We start from the raw sequence: 22,473 nt of genomic DNA on the forward strand, positions 1-22,473 counted from the left end.
ATGCATGAATCTTATGGTAACTCTGGGTGAGATACAGTACAAATGAGAAATACAATGCAAAATCAATAGAAACGATATAAATCAGATAGTTTTTTTTTTCGAATATATCTGTGATTGAGAGAGATATGTCTGAAACGATAGATATAGCCGCTTTTTAATGTATCTACTAGATTTGCGTAATGTTTGTTATGTGGAGTTCATTGTAACGTATTTTGTAAATTATGTAGTTATAAATATTTTATGAATTTCCGCCCTCGCTTACGCTCTCACTCCCGCCACAACTCACGCTGCAACCTCAAAACGAAGAAAACAATTAAAGTCGTTGCAGTAGAAACCGGTGTGCATAGTGAAGCGGAAAAAGCTATCTGGATCATTTACCACGGACGTGTCTTGAAGAGACGGTTCAAAACAGTACAAAGGAAATTTCACTAAAACGAAATGTTGCAGAGCTAAATCTTCACGTTCTATTATTTTTAACTATGTACTTTGGCATTTTAGTGAAACAGTCACTGGCAGCTTTTGGGAATAAAACTAAGCAGTACAACACTCAGAAGTTGCCTTGAGCTTTTTTCTAAGTACATTTTTTCTGCCACTTTTTTGACGGGATATTCCTTTTATTTTATATGCTATCTTACTAGGAAAAAAAAATTAGGTCTTTTTTTTGGAACCTATGGACGCCTGTAAAGGTGCTAGAAAATTAGGTGCGGATATTTTCAGGGTATGTAATTAATAACCTAAGAATCAATTATACACATAAATTATTTAAGTATTGTGTGGTAATAATTTTTTCATACAAAAATACCATTCCGTCCAAAAATAATCATCCTTGCATTAACATTAACTGTATTTTTATTTAATTCAATTGAAACGAATTAACAACGATGCAAATAATCGATCCTCAAAATATCCGCATCTGATTTTATACTATTATAGTAACTCCAGTGAACTCGCATGCATGTTGTCAAAACTTTTCAAACCTATAATACACTTCTTTCTTGAAGATTTCCACGCATTCTGGTCTCTTTGGACAACTTGCGTGTATTGTCACATTTATAATACTAGTAGAATTAAATCTCTACCTTTTGTTGCATTTTTGCAATATATTTACTGTATCTGTAGGACTGTTGCAGATACATTATTTGTCTTTTACAAATTGTGATAACAGTGTCATCTAGCGTCTTTGTATAGAACTTCTTGAGCCTACTCGGAAACGTGGAGTGTCTTTCACTAAGCCACATCGAGGCTACTCGCGCAGTGTACTTTTACTTTCAGTCTCGCTAGACTAAGAAATACTAAGTTCACGATGTTGCACACAGATGGCGTGATAGACAGTTTGTGGCTTAATATTACAAAGTTGTAAATAAAAACAGTTAAGTGCGAGTCGGGCTTACATACGAAGGGTTCCGTATTCGCGTTGACAAAATTATCATAAAAGCTATAGAAATCAACAAGTGTATTACTGAATTTCAATCAATCGATCAATATATTTATTTGAATAAAAAAGGGACACATGCTTTTGGCAACTCTAGTTACCAGTCAACGCTCTTATTTTGTTAATGAATAGAGTTCAACTCAAAATTCAAAGCATGTGAGTGGATACCGGTTTTACGTCTATTTCATCGATTATTATTGTTGAGTTTGTGATTATTATGATAAGATTTGTATAAAAGAAAATGTTTAAAAAGTTGTCCAAATAACTTAAATAATTGGGTGAAAAATATCCGCAAAAAAGCAAATGAGACAGTAAAACCTACATACAACAGCGCGAAGTAAGAAAATAAGTGAAAAAAAAAAACATTTTACTTTTAAAAATAATTTCAGCTAACAACATATTAAAGCAAATTAAATTATGGGAAATGAAGGGATACGATCTGGTAGTCTTATCGCCCGGAAAACTATAAATAAATAAGACCAAAATGTATTATTTAGGTACTTTCAAAATACTACTTGTGAAAGCATCAAATTAACCCGCTGATTTATGAAATTATGAGCGCGAGTTGCAGAGAAAACAACTTCGAATAGACCGATTGGGTGACTACATCGTTTTACAGCAACGACGTATTGTTACGATTTTCCTTTTCCGAGAACCTAACATGAGAACTCTGTATAAAAGAGAAACCAGAGATATAGCTTATAGCCTTTTGACTCCAGACTTTAAATGCAAATTATTAAAAAAAAAAATTTTTTTGTTCGTGACTGTTGGTAGTTACCAAGGCAATTCATGTGATTGCCTTGGTCTTACACGAAGATTTTAATTTATGCACTAGAGCAGAAATAGTAGATTGTACAACAAGAGTATAAAACGAGCCATTTTACCCAAGACGTTCATAGACACGTCTAGGGGAAAATGGGTTTAATGCTCGACTTTTATACTGCTTTTCACTTCGATGGCGAGGAAATGAAATAGCAACAGTGAAAACAATTATTCACTTACTATGTACCTTTAATTGTTCACACATTACTTTTATAAATATATTTTTTTAGTTTAGATTTGTTTTTTAAACGTGTTATTGAAAGGTAACAAACCACACTCATATTATGACGTATAAATAATAATAAAATAAAATAATAAATATCATGGGACACTTGACACCAATTGACCTAGTCCCAAACTAAGCAAAACTTGTACTATGGGTACAGTCACCAGCATTAATATCTGCCACAGCGGAGCGTGCAAAAATATCTGACACGTCCTTCCGGCCCTAGAAATAGAGTCGTATCAGATATTTATGCACGCTTGTTGTGTCAGATATTGGTGCTGGTGACTGTACTAGGCATCGGATAAAGATACTTATATTGCTTATATAGATAAAACATACTTAAATACATATTAAACAACCAAGACCCGAGAACAAACTTTCGTATTATTCATACAAATATCTGCCCCGGCCGGGGATCAAAGTGTAACGTTGTGTTTTCTTCCATGACTCGAACTGCCCGAAATCCGATTAATCTGGCAATTATTTTAATATATTTTTTTCAGCTGGCAACAGGAAGGAGGATTGTGTTGACGGGGTCATCTCTGATTGGAGCATTTAAGTAAATCATTTTGTAGGGATGTCAGTTCAGGAATTTCTATCATGTTTCAGGGGAAATATAATTAATTTCAGACATTGGTGAATAACATTTATTTAATTTACAATCAGTCGAATCTGATACAGAATCGAAAGCTAATAACATCTAGTGATAATTTGGCATAGTAAATGTTGTTCCCACAATTGGTGGGATTCGGGGGAAATTCTTAGGGGCTTTTCTTAGTCCAAGCTATGTTCACTCAGGCTTTGAGGAGGGCTGTACTGGAGTCTCCATTCCTCTTGACTTAGGCCTCCATCATGTGTGAGAGCTAGATCATTTTCCATCGAAGAAGAGACGAGGGTGGCAGCCTCCATTGTGAATTTTAGTGGCTTTTATGGCGCAAACGCAGCCCATTTAAATTTTATTTTTGTGCAGCAAGTGAACTGTAAGTAAATTTGGTTACTGAAATATTGGTTAGATTTGCTTTAGTCCACGCGGCATTATTTCTCATCCTTGTGGTTAATTTCAGCACATGAATCCTTGCATGCGGCTGAGGGTGGGAAGACCAGCGTCGAGTTAATCCTGGGCTACAGTTGATTTACTCCGGTAAGAATCATACAGATCACTTTACCTCTTTGCCACATGCTTTTGCCTTTTTGCAAGTGTCTAATCGAAGCAATTTCTTCTTCCTTCCAGCCGGTTAGGGTTAATAAGATTATTAAGTTTATTAGGTTTATTAGGATTATTCTGATAATTATTTTTCATCTTTCGTTTACTTACTACAGTAAAGTAATTTGTGGCATGATGATGCCAATGATTTGGGTTTAGACCTTGTCTTTTTGCACCTCCATTTGGGAGCTTAAGGTTTAGATAAACTCTTATTAACGGGCTAGATATTCATTTCTGTGTTCTGAGAACTAGCCAATTTTCTGTAGCATCATTGCCTTGGCTGTGCCTTCTGCAACTAGCTTTTGCCACGTCTTTTCTTCCGTTGCTGAGACCAGAAGACTGTTCTGCATCCTGTGGGACCCGCGCGGCCAGCTAAGAGTTAGCACATAGAGACGACGCCCCAGAGCATCGCGCTTGTCTCACTCCAGTGGTCATCCTTTGGCTGCCGGGCTGGTGTCACAGAGAGGTAGCTTCTGGCCAGGTCTGTAAAACATTTATGAATATTAATTAGGGAAGTTTATGATTTAAATTCAGTAGTTGAAAATTGAAATTGATGGCAAGTTTTGATTTCCTTAGGGACTAACACCATTAAGCTTAAATAAATTGTGAAACTAGCATATAAGAACCGCCTTCTGCATCACACCCGCTTGCGGCTGAGCTAAAACTATCTTTGTAAATTGTCTGGTAATCTACTACAAGTGGTTTCACATATTTATATTACTTTACGCTGTATAGAGTCAAAAGAGCAATAAAGATTGTGTTTACATACTAACATTTTTCCTTTACATCCTTTAGATAGAGCCCTAATTATTCAGAGCACGCCTCCAGACAATATTTAAGCATTTTCAGTGTAGCAACAGCTACTTTCAGTTTTATTCTGTCCTTCCGCATTGCCCCTTGGCTGTTACCCACACCGGGCTTGTTTTCAGTACGGCACAAGGTGGCAATTGGCGCCCAACCGTTAATTTTGCGTTATTTTGAGTGCTTTGAGTAATTTTGGCTAATTTTTTTGTGTAGAAATCAACTGCCATCAATTTTCAATAATTAAGATTCAGTTTGTCAGGTTGAAACCAAATATTACCTTTGAATGTAGAAGTCTAGCACATTTATGCCTTATTTCATAAAAATTTCACTGTTGTAGTTATTGTTTTCACTATTTTCACCACAAATTGATATTTATTAACATTTTTATAGTAAAAGTAACCTATAAACTTTGTGAAAGCGAACAAACTTTCTTTGACAGTTATAAAGTGTCACTTCATAGCATAGCTTTCTATACTATACATACAGCTATATTTCAGATTATCTATGAAAGGAAACTTAGTTTTGTTCAACTAACTTCATTTTTTTTAATGGTGAAAAACCCACTTTGGGAAACAAAATCATTGTGAAATATTGAATATTAAATTATAATATCATTTATGCTACAACATTATGACAAAATTATGACCTAGAATTATAAATTGTGTGTGCATAGTGCTTAGACAGTTTGTAAATTTCTAACTGCATTTCATACCTAATAGCAGTGTATATAAACTACTACCTTTTATTTATAGCAGCATTTAATTTACTGCCATTTATTAATTACTGCCATTTTATGCAATTTAATTGTGTTTATTGCTACATTTGTGCCAGCAAATTGTGTTATTAATAAGAATTTGGGGAATGAAACATCATTCATAAATTTTGCTATAGTACTTTAATAAGAACTTATATTTTGTAAAATAACAAACATAAAACAATTTTATTGTTGAAACAAATTAAACAATAGTAATTAAAGTTTGTAAGCCATTAATTTCAATTCAATTTAGTACACAAACATCACTAAAATATGGAAAGAGTTATACAATTTTATTCACTTTTGAAAGATGAGTTGATTTATGAAGTTAAAATTAGGTCAGAAACGCCACTTAGTACTGTTGATGGGTTGAGAAAGCAACTTAAGAAGTTATTTGTTGAATGTCCTTCGGAGGCTATATTGGAAACTGACTTTGCTGTTGATTCCGAGCTAAAAACAATTTCTGACAAGTTGATTGAACTGAGGTCATGTGTTGACAGGTATTCATCAACATCTGATAGGTACTCATTAAATAGGTCAAAGGCACTGGGTTATCATTTATATCATCGCTTGTTTAGAATAGATGTTGACTTGGATGTCGCTAAGCTTCGAGTTAAATCAGACCTTTCATCAGACTTAGAGTCACTGTTGGCTATTGTTGAAACTCCAATAACATCTCCAGGTACAAATGAGGACAACCAGATGTTTTCTTCACATTCACAACAACAATCACAACAATCACAGCAACAATTTGAGTGTTCCGGCGATAAGAATGTTTCAAAATGGGGTGTTAAATTCAATGGCATCACGGACGTCAGGTCATTCTTAGAACGCATAGGTGAACTTCAGTTGGCTTTTGGTGTTTCAGATTGTAAGTTATTCAACTCAGCGGCACAATTGTTTGTTGATAAGGCACTATTTTGGTTTAGAGGCATAAGGCAGGAAGTTTCAACCTGGAACGAATTAAAAGAGTTATTGTTGAGGGAATTTGATCCAATTGATTATGATTATAGGTTATTAAGTGAAATTCAGTCTAGAACACAGGGAGTGGACGAACCTATTCACATTTATTTTGCGGTTATGTCTTGCTTATTTTCACGTCGTAAGGTACCGCTTTCTGAGGAAGCCAAGCTAGAAATATTGCTGCATAATATTAGGCCCAGCTTTTCACAACAGCTAGCGTTGGTTAACATTACCTCAGTAGCGGAACTGAAAGAAAATTGTCGTAAGGTAGAAGCAGCGCGTCAACGAGCTGAAATGTTTTCGGAACCTTCCGCGAGGTCATCCTCGAACCTACTTGGTAGTGAGTTTTTGTATAAAGGCAAAGCCAAGCCCATAAATTCAGTTTCTGTTCCCACTGCCAAGAGTTCCGAAAGTAAATCGCAGTCATGTTTTGCTTGTGCGCAGCGTACGAACGTTTCTGTCAATGTTCCCAAACAATCGAATGTTCCATCCACGCATTCGCGGGAACCCATTTGTTATAAATGCGGCAAAACACGGCATAATTTTAGGTATTGTAAGGCAAAACCAAATTCCGACAAACAAATCAGATGTTTTGGCTGTGGTATGTCAAATGTCAAAATAGCTACTTGTCCAAATTGTAGTATTGGTAATAAAGCTAAAAAGGCTGGTTCACACTCTCAGACAAAAAACTGATAGACCAGAATCGTAGTAAAAAACATGTTAATAGTAAATCTATTTCAAAATTTTGTAATTATAATTCGATCGCTACGGTTCTGTTTGCACCAAATAAAGATGATGTTCGGCCATATTTAAAATTTAGAGTAAATAGTTTTGAAATTTTCGGATTACTCGATAGTGGAGCGTCAATTTCGATTTTAGGTAACAACGCTCATCTCGATTTTGTGAAATTTGGTTTTAGCATACAAAATACACAACCAACATCGTGTCATGTTGCAACTGGCGTGCAGGTCGAAACAATTGGGTACATTTTTGTTCCGGTAACATTTAATAATGTAACACATGTTATTAAATTTTTTGTCATACCCACTATTGTTTCAGACGTCATTTTAGGTGTAGATTTTTGGAAATGTTTTAATTTAGCGCCAGAAATATTCGACAACATTGACTACATTGTGACACCACAGACGTACTTTAGGAACTGTGGTATTAATTCAGAACCTGTACATACAATTCAGTCATACGATCACTTGACTACGGCACAGCGTGAACTAGCAGACGCAGTAGTGAGGAAATTTAGGGACATTTCTTTTGAAGAAAAAGGGCTAGGTAGAACCAGTTTAGCTGAGCATATTATCGACACTGGTGATGCGCCACCGGTAAAAGTGAAACAATACCCACTATCACCGGAAAAACGAGCAGCTTTAAGTGCCGAGCTCGATAGGATGCTTCAGTTGGACGTAGTTACCCCTTGCGAAAGTCCATGGAATAACCCTGCGTTATTAGTGCGTAAGTCAAACGGTGACTGGCGTTTTTGTTTAGATTGTAGGAAATTAAATTCGGTCACGAAGGGGGACTCGTATTCTATTCCGTATATTCCACAGATTTTGGACAGTTTAAAAGAAGCGAGGTACCTGACGTCGATCGATTTAAGTTCCTCATTCTGGCAGATACCGTTAGCAGAAAGTTCACAGGAAAAGACTAGTTTTTCCGTACCGGGTCGCGGACTTTTTAAATTTAAAGTCATGCCTTTTGGGTTATGCGGAGCACCTGCAAGACAGCAGCGGCTCATGGATAGGTTGATCGATCACAACATTACGAGTGACATCGAAACCGGTTTAGCCTTCTGTTACATTGATGACATTGTGATCTGTTCATCAGATTTTCAGACCCATTTGGTACTCTTGAATAGAGTTTTGGAAAAATTGAAAATTGCAAATTTGACAATTAACTTTGCGAAGTCCAAGTTCTTCAGAAATTCCTTGAAGTATCTTGGATATGTCGTGGATGAGTTCGGGTTGCGTACTGATCCCGAAAAAGTCGCGGCAATTTTGAATTTTCCCATTCCGACCACTTCTCGGGAAGTCAAGGTATTTTTAGGGACGTGCTCGTGGTACCGTCGATTTATTCGAAACTTTTCGACTATAGCCGCCCCTTTAAATAAGCTTACGGCGAAAGGGAAGAATGTTCCTGCCTTTCGGTGGTCTGAAGAAGCAGAACAAGCATTCAATTCATTGAAGAATGCATTGGTGTCGGCACCTATTTTGGCAGTGCCAGATTTTGATAAGCCTTTCGTTGTGCACTGCGATGCTTCTTCATATGGATTGGGTGGCATGCTTAGTCAGACTATCGATGGACACGAGCATCCTATCGCTTACGTCAGTCGTTCTTTAAATAAAAACGAACGTAATTACAGCGCGACCGAGAGGGAGGCTTTAGCCGTTTTGTTTTCCGTCGAGAAATTTCAGGCATATTTAGGCTCGCGTCATTTTAAGGTCATAACTGACCACGCGTCACTTAAGTGGTTCATGAACCTGGAGAACCCGTCAGGCCGTTTAGCGCGTTGGGGGTGCAGACTGTCTCAATATGATTTTGAAATTGAGCACAGGAAAGGCACCGACAACGTAGTACCTGACGCGTTGTCTAGGCTCATGAAGGTTGACGCTATTAACGCGACGAGCACTAATGACGTTGTGAACGACCCGTGGTACGAAAACATTTTGAACGGTTGTAGGTCATTTCCTGCGAACTTTCCAAATTTTTGTATTAAGGACGGCATATTACTTAGATTATGTAAGAGTAAATACAATTTACTTAGTGAATTCGACTGGAAGGTGGTAGTACCGAAGTGCGACCGATTAAAAATTTTGAAGGAAAATCATTGCGAGCCTACAGCCGCGCATTTAGGAGTTTTCAAAACTCATCGGCGGTTGTCTTTGACATATTTTTGGCCTGGCATGCATAAAGATGTCGTGGAATTTGTAAAGGCGTGTGATGTTTGTTCCGCCTACAAGCATTCACAGAAACGTACTCCAGGGTTGATGGGCCAGCCAAAAGTATGTCATAGACCATTTCAAGTAGTCTCGATAGATTTAGTAGGTCCACTACCGCGCTCTCGGTCGGGTTACACGTTTTTATTTGTGGTGACATGCTGCTTTTCAAAATATACTCTGATGTTTCCATTGCGCCGTGCAACTAGTGCATTAGTTGCCAAACATTTTGAGAACCATGTTATTTTGGCTCATGGGGTTCCTGAAACCGTCATAACTGACAACGGGGTCCAGTTTACGGGTTCAGAATTTAGGCAACTTTTGAAAAAGTACAGTGTCCCAAAAGTACATTTTGGCCCACGCTTTACGGCTCAAGTTAATTTGGTAGAGAGGTACAACAAAGTTATTATGACTGCAGTAGCTTCTTACGTAGAAGAAAACCACCGCTCTTGGGACGAGCACCTGCACCGTATTCAGTTTGCCATAAACAGTGCAGTAAACGAGTCCACGGGGTTTTCTCCATTTTTCTTAGTACACGCTAGAGAACCAGTCATAAATGGGTCATTCTACCGAGACACCGATCAAGAGTATAGCGTTAGCGTTCCACGGGAGGAATATGCCGGGGAATTTGGCTGTTTAAAGACAATTTTTGAGCAGGTTAGGTCTCATCTTTTGAAAGCGCATAGCACTAACTCTAAGTACTATAATTTAAGACGTCGTTCAGCTAAATTTTCAGAAGGGGACGTAGTTTGGAAACGTTCTTACGTACAAAGTGACGCACAAAAATTTAAGATGGCAAAGCTCGCGCCAAAGTACGTAAAATGTAAAGTAAAGAAAGTGTTGTCTCCCTTAGTTTATGAATTGGAGAGGATGGATGGTCATCCTATTGGTTCTTGGCACATTAAAGACCTGAAGGCGTAAAAAACGTTTCCACTCAGCTAGTGAACAGTGGACGCGCGGCCCGCATTACGTTTTTTTGATCGCCGCGCCGCCATTGTTGACTACGCAAGAGAAGACGTCACAGTAGCGGAGGTGATTCGAGCGGTGGACGCACGGCCGTTTGCTCCGGCTGGCTGCCGAGCTGCCATGGTTCGAAACACTGTCGTTACTTGGATCACTTCCTTAAGATAAGAGCTTAGCATTTGAGTGTTAAATATTACATTATATTTAATCACAAACTGTAAGGTGTGGTGCACAGTCATAACTGTCGCACTACTACTGTAAGCGTGATGTATGATAGAGTATTTAGGTAGATATTGATGGATTCTTAGGGCGGCTCTATCTTAACTCAATATCATCAAGAGTAGTCTTTAATATGTGTTCAAGCAAAGTATGTATACCTGTGGTACCTTGGGTATCTCACCAAGTTATAATAGTTATGTCACTCCGTGTTTCGCATTCAACTTATCGGGTTTCCGTGCATGTGTGGATGCGATGTTTTGTTGCACGGTGATTATTTTGTTTTGGTATCTCGAGCCCGGGCGAGATAGATTTCGTTTCCTCAACAGAAGGTTGCGGATATTTTGGTTTTGTAATTCCTTGGAGACAATGTATTTGTATCCAAGATGTTTAGGTAATCTTGGTGAAGGGTTTTGTTCATATTTCGTAAAGATATTTTTTCCGAGATGTCTAGGTAAAGATATTTCGATACAAAGGTCTTGTTTATATTTCGTTAGGTTTTGATAGTGGTTATGAATTTTGTGTTAGGTTTCGCCCGGACAAGAAGGGACTATATTGAGGAATGCTGAACATCGGTCCTGGCTGTTGGTAATTAGCCTCTTCAGCACAACATTGCCGTTGTGCTGGAGAAGCTAATGGTTTGGTTCACGAATAAGAATGGTTGCATTTTGGTTATTTTGTTTTTTTAGTATGATACAAAGGTTTTTGGTATATAACTCTACTGATCCATATTCTTGGATGTTATATACATTTTTGTCCTTTACAATAGATTCAGTAAGCACAATCATAGTCTTACTTTTGAAAGGTATTCTTCTAAACATTTGAGTTATGTTCTGTAGCTACGCAGATTGTTCGGACCTTAGGTTGGTTCTTGCATGGGACATTTCGTTGAACTCCTAGGTTATAGAGCAGAGCGCTGAGGGCAGCGTACGGTTCACCTACGTTGAACCTTAAGTGGGGAAGGGGGGTATTGTAACGTTGTGTTTTCTTCCATGACTCGAACTGCCCGAAATCCGATTAATCTAGCAATTATTTTAATATATTTTTTCAGCTGGCAACAGGAAGGAGGATTGTATTGACGGGGACATCTCTGATTGGAGCATTTAAGTAAATCATTTTGTAGGGATGTCAGTTCAGGAATTTCTATCATGTTTCAGGGGAAATATAATTAATTTCAGACATTGGTGAATAACATTTATTTAATTTACAATCAGTCGAATCTGATACAGAATTGAAAGCTAATAACATCTAGTGATAATTTGGCATAGTAAATGTTGTTCCCACAATTGGTGGGATTCGGGGGAAATTCTTAGGGGCTTTTCTTAGTCCAAGCTATGTTCACTCAGGCTTTGAGGAGGGCTGTACTGGAGTCTCCATTCCTCTTGACTTAGGCCTCCATCATGTGTGAGAGCTAGATCATTTTCCATCGAAGAAGAGACGAGGGTGGCAGCCTCCATTGTGAATTTTAGTGGCTTTTATGGCGCAAACGCAGCCCATTTAAATTTTATTTTTGTGCAGCAAGTGAACTGTAAGTAAATTTGGTTACTGAAATATTGGTTAGATTCGGTGTAGTCCACGTGGCATTATTTCTCATCCTTGTGGTTAATTTCAGCACATGAATCCTTGCATGCGGCTGAGGGTGGGAAGACCAGCGTCGAGTTAATCCTGGGCTACAGTTGATTTACTCCGGTAAGAATCATACAGATCACTTTACCTCTTTGCCACATGCTTTTGCCTTTTTGCAAGTGTCTAATCGAAGCAATTTCTTCTTCCTTCCAGCCGGTTAGGGTTATCAGGTTTATTAAGTTTATTAGGTTTATTAGGATTATTCTGATAATTATTTTTCATCTTTCGTTTACTTACTACAGTAAAGTAATTTGTGGCATGATGATGCCAATTATTTGGGTTTAGACCTTGTCTTTTTGCACCTCCATTTGGGAGCTTAAGGTTTAGATAAACTCTAATTTCCGGGCTAGATATTCAATTCTGTGTTCTGAGAACTAGCCAATTTTCTGTAGCATCATTGCCTTGGCTGTGCCTTCTGCAACTAGCTTTTGCCACGTCTTTTCTTCCGTTGCTGAGACCAGAAGACTGTTCTGCATCCTGTGGGACCCGCGCGGCCAGCTAAGGGTCAGCACATAGAGACGACGCCCCAGAGCATCGCGCTTGTCTCACTCCAGTGGTCATCCTTCGGCTGCCGGACTGGTGTCACAGAGAGGTAGCTTCTGGCCAGGTCTGTAAAACATTTATGAATATTAATTAGGGAAGTTTATGATTTAAATTCAGTAGTTGAAAATTGAAATTGATGGCAAGTTTAGATTTCCTTAGGGACTAACACCATTAAGCTTAAATAAATTGTGAAACTAGCATATAAGAACCGCCTTCTGCATCACACCCGCTTGCGGCTGAGCTAAAACTATCTTTGTAAATTGTCTGGTAATCTACTACAAGTGGTTTCACATATTTATATTACTTTACGCTGTATAGAGTCAAAAGAGCAATAAAGATTGTGTTTACATACTAACATTTTTCCTTTACATCCTTTAGATAGAGCCCTAATTATTCAGAGCACGCCTCCAGACAATATTTAAGCATTTTCAGTGTAGCAACAGCTACTTTCAGTTTTATTCTGTCTTTCCGCATTGCCCCTTGGCTGTTACCCACACCGGGCTTGTTTTCAGTACGGCACAAGGTGGCACCGTCAAGCTTCGTATCCTGGTTCTTTAACCACTTAGCCATCTGGTCGTACAAAATCATGCGCTAGCTAGTCTATTAAAAGTACAGTCAACTACAAAGATATCGATACTGTGAAAGTTATAAAAATATGTGTACACCTAACTGTTAAGTCGGTAAAGTCGTATATTCGTACTTTTGTAACTTTGACCGTATCGTTCTTTTAACTCCCGATGTAAAAAGAGGGGCGTTATAAGCTTGAAGCCATATAGATCTGTCTATCTGTCTGTGGCATAGAAAGAAGCGATGATTCTTTACGTGAAAGTGTGTTTCTTTGCGACAGTACTTAGCTGTTTCATTAAAATCGGTTCAGCCGTTATTGAGATATTGAACTTTTAAGAATAAACATTAAAAAAAAATGTTAAACATAGGTATAGTCAAAGAAACTGAATCACGTACCAGGATGGAGCCTTTGTTGTTTCTAATGTCATGTTGACTATGAAAAGGTTCCTTGACTGTACACATGTAGATGGTAAACTTAAAAATAGAACCTTGTAAGTCCACATGGCGTACAAATTCATAGGTTTTTTAAATAATATTATTAATAATGTAACTTTGAAATGACAATGTCAAAAGTTTTCCGGACTTTTCTTAGTTGATTAAGTTATGTAGATGACTGTACAACTTGACTGCTCTACGTGCAGCCGATAAGAAGCTAGTAGCTAATCAATGGACACATCGGTGCTATTCAAGCGGCTGCCGTCGCTTTTGTATCGCTTACATTGTCACGTGATCCTATAACGACGACCAGACCAGACCAGACGGCCAGATGGCCTAGTGGTTAGAGAACCTGACTACGAAGCTTGAGGTCCCGGGTTCGATTCCCGTGTCGGGGCAGATATTTGTATGAAAAATACGAATGTTTGTTCTCGGGTCTTGGGTGTTTACTATGTATTTAAGTATGTATCTATCTATATAATTATATTTATCCGTTGCTTAGTACCCATAACACAAGCTTTGCTAAGCTTACTTTGGGACTAGGTCAATTGGTGTGAATTGTCCCGTGATATTTATTTATTTATTTATTTATAAGAATTTTTAGGGTTCCGTAGTTCTAAAAGGAATTCTTATAGTTTTGCCATGTCCATTCGTCTGTCCGCGGCTGAATAAATATCTAGACACGCGGTAGCGTGTCCAGCGAAGTTCAAAGCAAAAATTAAAACAATATTAGGTAATTACATACGCGACAAAATGGTAAAATTAAATAAAAAAAAATATTGTTAGGGTAGATAAAGAAATCATTTCCTCTTTGCATGTAGGGGCGCCTACACGCAAAGCCTCCTCTAAACTCATACTATGGGTAAGCATTGGATAGATCATTCAGACACATGTTAATGGTATAGATTTTCAAAAAATATTTTTAATCCGTTTGCATTATATAATAAATAATAATCCCAGCCTATATACGTCCCACTGCTGGGCACAGGCCTCCTCTCAGAATGAGAGGGCTTGGGCCGTAGTTCCCACGCGGGCCCAGTGCGGATTGGGAACTTCACACACACCATTGAATTGCTTCGCAGGTTTGTGCAGGTTTCCTCACGATGTTTTCCTTCACCGTCCGTTTGCATTAAAGCTAATTTTTGTTAGAGTCAAGCAAAGCGTAGGGTTCTTCAATAGTTCCGATCTGTACTAGATCCTTTCTTATTCATTGAATTTCATATCAATAGAAAACCGGCATAGAATCTCCTTCATCTGATGGAAAACAGAAATACCCGTATTTTCATAATAGTCTCCACAATAACGCCAAGAAACAAGAAAACTATAAAACCGTCGCGGCCAGTTGCCCCGCAAACTTGAAACTGCTCAAGTTCACCGCCAGTTTCGTACCGGCCGCCGACGCTTGCGCACGTCAGCGACAAAAGCCCTAAGTTTCAAACGAAAATCATTCATGACTGAAGTTTGTAATTAAAGTTCCCCAAAATGTGCGTGTGAATCTGAACAGTGTTTGTGTGTTATGGAAATTTGAAAAGTGTCAAAGGTGAGTTTTTTTTTTTTTGCTTGAGGCCCAGCTTTGTGATATACCTACTCATAGAGAAGTACTTTTTGATAGTAGCCCACGTGCGATTCAAAAATGTTTTTTTTTTTTTATGGTATAGGGGGCAAACGAGCAGGCGGATCGCCTGATGTTAAGCGATTATCGTCGCCCATGGACACCTGCAACACCAAGTCAGGTTCTTCTTCTTCTTCGTCGTTTCACTCTTGACAGAGTGGTCGTGGCCTCCATTCCTCCCTGACAGCCGCCTTCCTTATGCTTGCGTGTAGTGGTCCTTCTGTTTCTTCTATTGCAAGTCAGGTTAAGTCAGGTTTTTTTTAATAACACATAAAAAATCTTGGGATACTCATTGTACCTTGAAAAATTGTACGTTTTAACTCGGTGTAGTGGGTCATTATTCGAGCGCATACTTTATTTGATTAACGTGGGCACATTTTTGTTGACATGGAAATAAGATTCTGTTACAGTTTCTACGTTATCTAAGAGAAGTCATCTAAAAATTAATCGAAAATATCATCAAATTCTACGGCCCTTTCATAAAAAAATGTGACCACGAAAATTGAGACGGTTGAAATGCTCTACTACAGTTGAGTTCATAAACTTGTAAGCAAAAATTTGATCAGAAATATCTGAAAACGACTCTATTGTTAACGGCGTAGATGCGTGTTCAGATATATTTGGTCAAAGTTTTGCTCACAAGTTTATGAACTCGACTGTAATATGTAGTTCAAAGTCAGTTATAATACACTCATCAATAGTGCTAAGAAATATTAAAAAATATATAATATAAATTATTATAAAAAATATTCCTAAGCGCTTTTGACGAGGGTATTATAACAGACTAAGAACTATTTTATGACCTATGAAATACCTAGATTATTTTTTATTTTGACGTACCTTTTTACAAGCATATCTTTAAATACTTTTTGGTTGTTTTATACGTTAAAAACGAGTCAACGGATTTTAACAGTCCACTTTTTACCTTCATATCTAGTTAAGTCGGACACTTAGCAGCGGGGGTCGGGTTAAGTTTTTTTTTTATTAAGTATAGCGTGATAGAATTACTTATCTCTTTTTAAACCAACAGGCGTCGGTAGTTGACTGTTAACTGTTTACTAAGTGTTTCTTCGTTACTATTTAACTTAATTGTCAGAACACACATCTAGTATAAAATATAATGATATATATTTATCTCCAGGTTACGATTCTTTATTTTTATTTTCTAAGCTAGAAAGTCCATTAAGTTGACGCTAATTCTAAGTAATGAGTAGGAGTTACATATGTATTAGCTACTGTTAGTTCATCATTTTAGTTAACTTACAATGACCGTTAATACAATACAATACAATCCTACTTATATTATAAATGCGAAAGTTTGTGTGTGTGTGTGTGTGTGTGTGTGTGTGTGTGTGTGTGTGTGTGTGTGTGTGTGTGTGTGTGTGTGTGTGTGTGTGTGTGTGTGTGTGTGTGTGTGTGTGTGTGTGGCTCTAAAGTAATGACATTTTGTACAGAGTTCTTTACAAAAACTCGATGAAATAAAATCCCGAAATTTCAATTAACTACCTACCAGATAGAATAGTTTACGCGTGCAAGCAGCGCGTAAACTGTAGTTAGTAATAACTCTTTAATCTACACCTCAAATAGTTAGCGATATAGAAAACAGATACACAGAGAGAAAATTACAAGGTAAGCAATAGGTGTAAATTCAATTTTAAGAAAGAATATAGTAATTATTTGTATATTGCTGTGCCCTAACAAGGTAAGTGTTGAATGTTCATACTTTTTAAGATCTTCATCACAACATTTAACGCAATAAACAGTTTGAGTTTGAGTTAGGCGGCATATCGCTTACTTAGAAATAAAACAATCACATAAAAAAAAAACCTTTAAAATGGTTACGCCGGAAGACCAGCGCTGACTCCATCCGAGGAGTCTGTATTTATGCTGAGGCGGGACCATTTTGGCCACATAAAATATTTTCACATTGTAACTTACCTTTTCTTTTTCTTTTTTTATTATATTTTTGATATTTTTGTGACTCATCTTATTTCATTTTTTATTTCATTTCATTGTCACTTCTTTTATAAAGCTTGTATTTACCTCAAAATTATGTTTTTCTGATGAGCAAATTTTTTTACGCACAGAATGTGGGTCAATCATGTTGACGTTTCGGTTTGAGATACGAAATGTGTTCAAAGTAGTGTCGATATGTAAATGTATGTTTTTAACATGTTTTCAAATATCGCAAGTAAAATTTCCCACTTATAGTGAACGGATCGACTTTGAATTTGACATAGACGTGTAGTTTACATGTATTGACATGCCAGTACAGTCAACAAACTTAACACTAAAAATGTTTTTAACAGAATAATATTGAATAATACCACATTAACAAGGTAATTTGATTAGAGAGTCTTTTAGAAGTCAACTTTGATTTTCTCAAAAATGATTTTGTAGAAACTCTCTTTAACGGTTCTTTGTCTATATATCACAGTAGGTATTTCTTAAATAAATAAATAGAACATCGAAAAAATTATTAAATGTGTGAAGCTTCTCAGATACAAAAAAAAATCTAAATATGTAATTACTTTCACTTATGTATTCAGAATAATCAATGAAACATTTTTATTGTAAAAAATTGTAATTGATTATTTACGATTTGTTGGAACGAAAGTTATTTCTTAAAAACGGAATCCTTTCGTCTGCCATAATTTTATAAGTCATAATGTAATGTTTGTCATAATTATTGTTAGTCATAATTTCTTTTTCCGCTGAAACCGTAAATTTTTCATAATTTTTTAAATGGTTATCCCGTAGAACTCTATAGGTTAGGTTTGTTTTATAACAATTCTGAAAAATAAATGGTTTCAGAGAAAAAAAGAATTATGTCGAACATTACATTATGTCAAACATTACATTATGACTAACATTACATTATGACTAACATTACATTATGACTAACATTACATTATGTCTAACATTTATCTACCAATCGATGTATAGACCCCTTAAAAGCTTTACTTTTTACTGTTTTTGATATTATTAGAAAATGAAACTTGCTTTATTATTCTAATACATTCTAGCTAATCAGCTGATTTCCGTATATTAATAGAACCAGTACTTGCACTATGTTGTTAGCACGTTGTTAGTTACAGCCGCATCCGACGGAAAGAAACCTGCACAGGTTTCCATAATATAAGCAATGTGAATTTCTAGTACTAACGATCCCATCTGTCGCACCATTTTATCTTTCATCTTAATATACAAGCTATTATAATACAACCAGGCAAGTTCGAGTCGGACTTAGGAGAGCGGCTCTACTAAAGTCAGAACTTATGCTGCACCTAAAGCTGAATAATCCTAACCTCAGCCTATATTCGTCGCACTGCTGGGCACAGGCCTCCTCTCAGTATAAGAGGGCTTGGGCTGTAGTTCCTACGCGGGCCCAGTGGGGATTGGGATTTCACACAGGTTTGTGCAGATTTCTTCAGAATCTTTTCCGTGACCGTAAAGCTCGTGGTGAAGATTTCAAATGTAACTATAATCATAGAATCCTAAAAACCGGGCAAGTGCGAGTCGGACTCGCGTACCGAGGGTTTCCTACACATTTATAGGTACGGGAATCGTGTCTTGAAGATATTTCTCACTTTTTCCGAGTGATTTAATACATCCAGTGTATGCAGAGCGTAGGGCAGTAGTAGCAAAATGTACGCAGTGCGGGGTCAGATTATATTGGTCATTGATATTTACAGACAGACATAAAAAACAAGATTTTCAGACTTTTCTAGTTGGTTGTGTTATAATAGCTACCTTCATACCAAATTTCAAAATTCTGAGTTCACGGAAAGTACCCTGGCCCTGTAGGTTTTGATTCCCTTGCGAGTTTTGAAAATTTGCGGAAATTTGCAGCATAAACGGCTGCATCTTTTGATTGCGCTGGCTCAAAAGTTCGATTTTTTCACTGCTCCAAGGGACAGTAGACCTCAATACTTGATATAAATTTCAGCTTAATACCACCACGCGTTCCCGAGATTTTTCTTCGGGTCTTCTTTCGTCGAGTCTTGACAGACAGACAGACGGACAAAAAGTGATCCTATAAGTGTTCCGTTTTTTTTTCTTTTGAGGTACGGAACCCTGAAAATTACAAATAAACAAATGAGTAAAGTTATTTCACCACTCTCTAAACCGGAACACAGCAGTGCAAATACTACTGTCAGGTGGCAGGATTAGTGAGCGAAATAAATAAATAACATGGGACAGGTGTCCCATGATATTTACATTTGACAGCAAAATTGACATAGTCCCAAAGTAAAAGAAGTTTGTGTTACGGTCCATAACCGTATAGTTCGTGCCCAGCCCTGGATGCTGGGCTACCGATTCAAAATTCTATAATATTGATATCTTCACACAAAAATCTAGGCCAATGGTTATGGATATGGATAACCGTACTTTAATAGATATATACATACTTGAATTATGTATTAAGCAGAGCACCCAAGCCTCGAGCCCCGACCGGGGATCAAACCCGAGACCTCAAGCTTCGTAGTCAAGTTCTCTAATCACTGGTGGTCGTCAATGTTGGCAGCGATCCGATCCAACTTGACACAAGTTAACTTAATAATAGCTTACGCATCTTTCCCTGACAACGCCAGTCAAGCGTCAATTAGAAAATGAGTTCGATGCCTTCAAAGCATGCATTAAACTTGGTGAAACTAATTAAGTTTAGGCAATTTATTGGCTACCCGTTACTTAAATCGCTCTACATATAAAATTAATGAGAATAACTTTATCTAAAGAAATGTGAAAGCATCTTGATCGAGCTTACTTTCATACGTGTAATGATTCCTGCTTCGAATTATATCGTCAAAACGAGATCGATTTAATTCCAAATTATTCGAAAGTAGAAATTTTAAATGGAAACTCTCCCTCTTGGGCGAAAAAGATGACGGAAATTAAAAAGAAAAAAGTTGTTTTTTTTTACTTAGCTGTGGCACGCGGTTTTAGCGGTGAAGCAAATTAAAGTTTAGCTCATTGATATGGACCTAAGTACAGTCGCCAACAACTATTTCGGAGCAGCTAAGGTGATCAAAAATAAGGTACCTATTAGAGTTCATGTATCGATATTTTTGACCACCTTGGCCGCTCCAAATTATCTGATGGCAACTGATTTTTTCTTAATTTTTCCACACCCAACAGTTTAGATTTTAGAGGGGGGGGGGGACGCTCGATTTCAATGAAAGTTTGCAGTTTAAAGTTGCATATTTCGCAAACAGATCACTGAATATAAACATTGTCTTAGCAACCCCCCAATTGTTTTAAAAAACCTATTCAACGATATCCCACAATACAGGGTTAGTCGAGAAAAAAAAAATCACCCCCACTTTACGTCTATGCGAGGCAGGTACCGTAAAAAAATATTGTCTTTTTTTATTGTACCACTTTGTCGGCGTGACTAATAGATATTATGTATATATAGTACTAACGGTATCTGAGCTTACCCGCGGACAGACAGACAAACAGACAGACGGACAGACATGGCGAAATTATAAGGGTTCCTAGTTAACTATGGAACCTTAAAAATCATTAAAATAGTCTATGATTTAGCTGGCACAACGTACGTACGTACGTACATGTTTTACCAAAAAAAAACTCTTAAAACTTCGTGGGTGTAGTAAAAAAATTAAGACAATGAACTAAAAACCTACTTCGATTTTTGAAGGCGGTAAAGTCAACATCGACAACATAAAAGTTATTTTTGTAACAAAAAGCAATTAAACGATTGTAATACTTCTGAACGGGTTCAATGAGAACATAATCAAATTTTAAATGCCGTGCAATAATAATAATTGAAGCACGATTTCATGGCATTTCGTTGCGTACTTTTTTTGTGAAATAATTGTATAAAACTGACCCGTGTTTTTGCATAATGCCGAACCGTATCGAAGATGTGCAATTTTTTATTTAATTTCGTATTTTTTTAACTACGCATGATTTGGAAAGAATAATATTTTAATTGCTTGGTAGCCCCAATAAAATTAACCAAAAACAAAAACGCACCGTTTCGAGCTTTGTCTTTTATTTTGTCAAAGAAGTGATAGTACTAAACTTGTATATATATATTATTTTTACTATCAATATAACATGCCCAGATAAGTTGTAAGAGATACCTAGTCTTTATTTAAATTATCTATCTGCCTCCATCTTTCTATCTATCTGTAACTTCTTCACACGGAAATCGTTGAACTTAGTTGACATTTGGGATGGAGATGGTTTGATTTCCGCGGGATAGCAATAAACGAATTTTTCGCAGATGGAGTTACGATACTAACTATACAATACAATACAATAACTCTTTACTGCACACCAACACAGTAAGCAGTACTGAAAACACAGGCTAACGGGTATACAGATAGCTATTTGTTTAGATTACCTACTTGCCTATTCACAATTCAATATCGCTTTATTTTAAAATGCATGACACCCATTTTGAATAATAATATAAGTATCTACTATCAACTAGCGAAAACATCCAAAAGTTTTATATTTTTCCAGTTATCTTAGTGAATTAAATTCGGGTTTTGTTCGGCGTACGTTGATTTTAAAGAACTATTTGCCTTTCTTCTATGTAGTTTAATAATTATTAGCATCTTCTCACTAAATCCATTACAACAAATTATATCTAATGAGAAAAATATTCTCGTCAGATCCATTTGTAGCGACTACAAGTAATGGTGTATCAAATGATAAATAACATCTCATTAGATCCACGGTCGAAGAAGAAAGATCTGGTTGGAAAATAAAATCTCAGTAAATCCATAATGGATTCCATGAATGGTTCTTAAGAGATAGAAGGGATATTTCCTTCGGCACAGTCGCATGCGCCATGATCAAGAGACAACTCCAACGACGCATGCAACTGTGCCGAAATATCGAGTTTCGTTAAAATCAAGGTATGCGGAACATAATCCGAATTTAATTTATAATATTAGTAACGACCGCGATAGTCTAAAATATTGTGTATCTTAGTGAGCTTAGTGATTCTAAATAGATAGATGACGTTCTGCCAAATCCCTGGCGGGGCATTCTTCTTGGCAACGATGGTCTATCCGAAAGCGTTGGTTAAAAAAGTGACAGGTAAAAGAGCCATTTGCGGCATACTTGCAGAATAAACGTTTTTTTTGTATCTTGAAACCTAACGTAACCTTGGTATTTAATTATTTCCATGATACAGTAGCATGACTTATAACTATAAAAATTGGTTTAAAACAGCAACTCGAAATCAACATCTAAATCACGAGACACCTTGAAACTTAACTTTATTACAAAAATATGCGACTACTTTTATTTTGGTGATTAACCTTCATGGTTGGAATCACGTTTTATGTTAACTTATAAAATTTAGTTTTCAGAGTTCC

The 22,473-nt window shown here is 36.9% G+C and overlaps 1 protein-coding gene and 2 long non-coding RNA genes across 5 annotated transcripts in view; 2 read left to right on the top strand and 1 right to left on the bottom strand.

Moving 5' to 3' along the window:
• The window catches only part of mwh (multiple wing hairs), a 213,083-nt gene that overhangs the window by 31,507 nt on the left and 159,103 nt on the right, over window positions 1-22,473 (top strand). The window contains exon 1 of one of the 3 annotated variants that reach the window (XM_074088877.1): window positions 14,899-15,043. The exons of 1 other annotated variant lie outside the window; for it this stretch is intronic. The gene's annotated coding sequence lies outside the window, so the exon portion shown is untranslated. Of the gene's footprint in view, window positions 1-14,898; window positions 15,044-22,473 lie in introns of those variants that run through there. One more of the 3 variants, XM_074088880.1, reaches the window with a different exon arrangement.
• Window positions 3,114-6,388, bottom strand: LOC141428842 (uncharacterized). The gene is made up of 2 exons (XR_012451472.1): window positions 6,300-6,388; window positions 3,114-6,195 (listed from the first exon to the last, which is right to left on the bottom strand). It is a non-coding gene; the product is annotated as an uncharacterized lncRNA (long non-coding RNA).
• On the top strand, window positions 11,771-12,852 carry LOC141428843 (uncharacterized). Its single transcript, XR_012451473.1, has 2 exons — window positions 11,771-11,860; window positions 11,945-12,852. It is a non-coding gene; the product is annotated as an uncharacterized lncRNA (long non-coding RNA).

The sequence above is a fragment of the Choristoneura fumiferana genome, chromosome 6 (genome assembly GCF_025370935.1).
Source record: "Choristoneura fumiferana chromosome 6, NRCan_CFum_1, whole genome shotgun sequence".
In the NCBI taxonomy this organism is placed as follows: Eukaryota; Metazoa; Arthropoda; class Insecta; order Lepidoptera; family Tortricidae; genus Choristoneura; species Choristoneura fumiferana.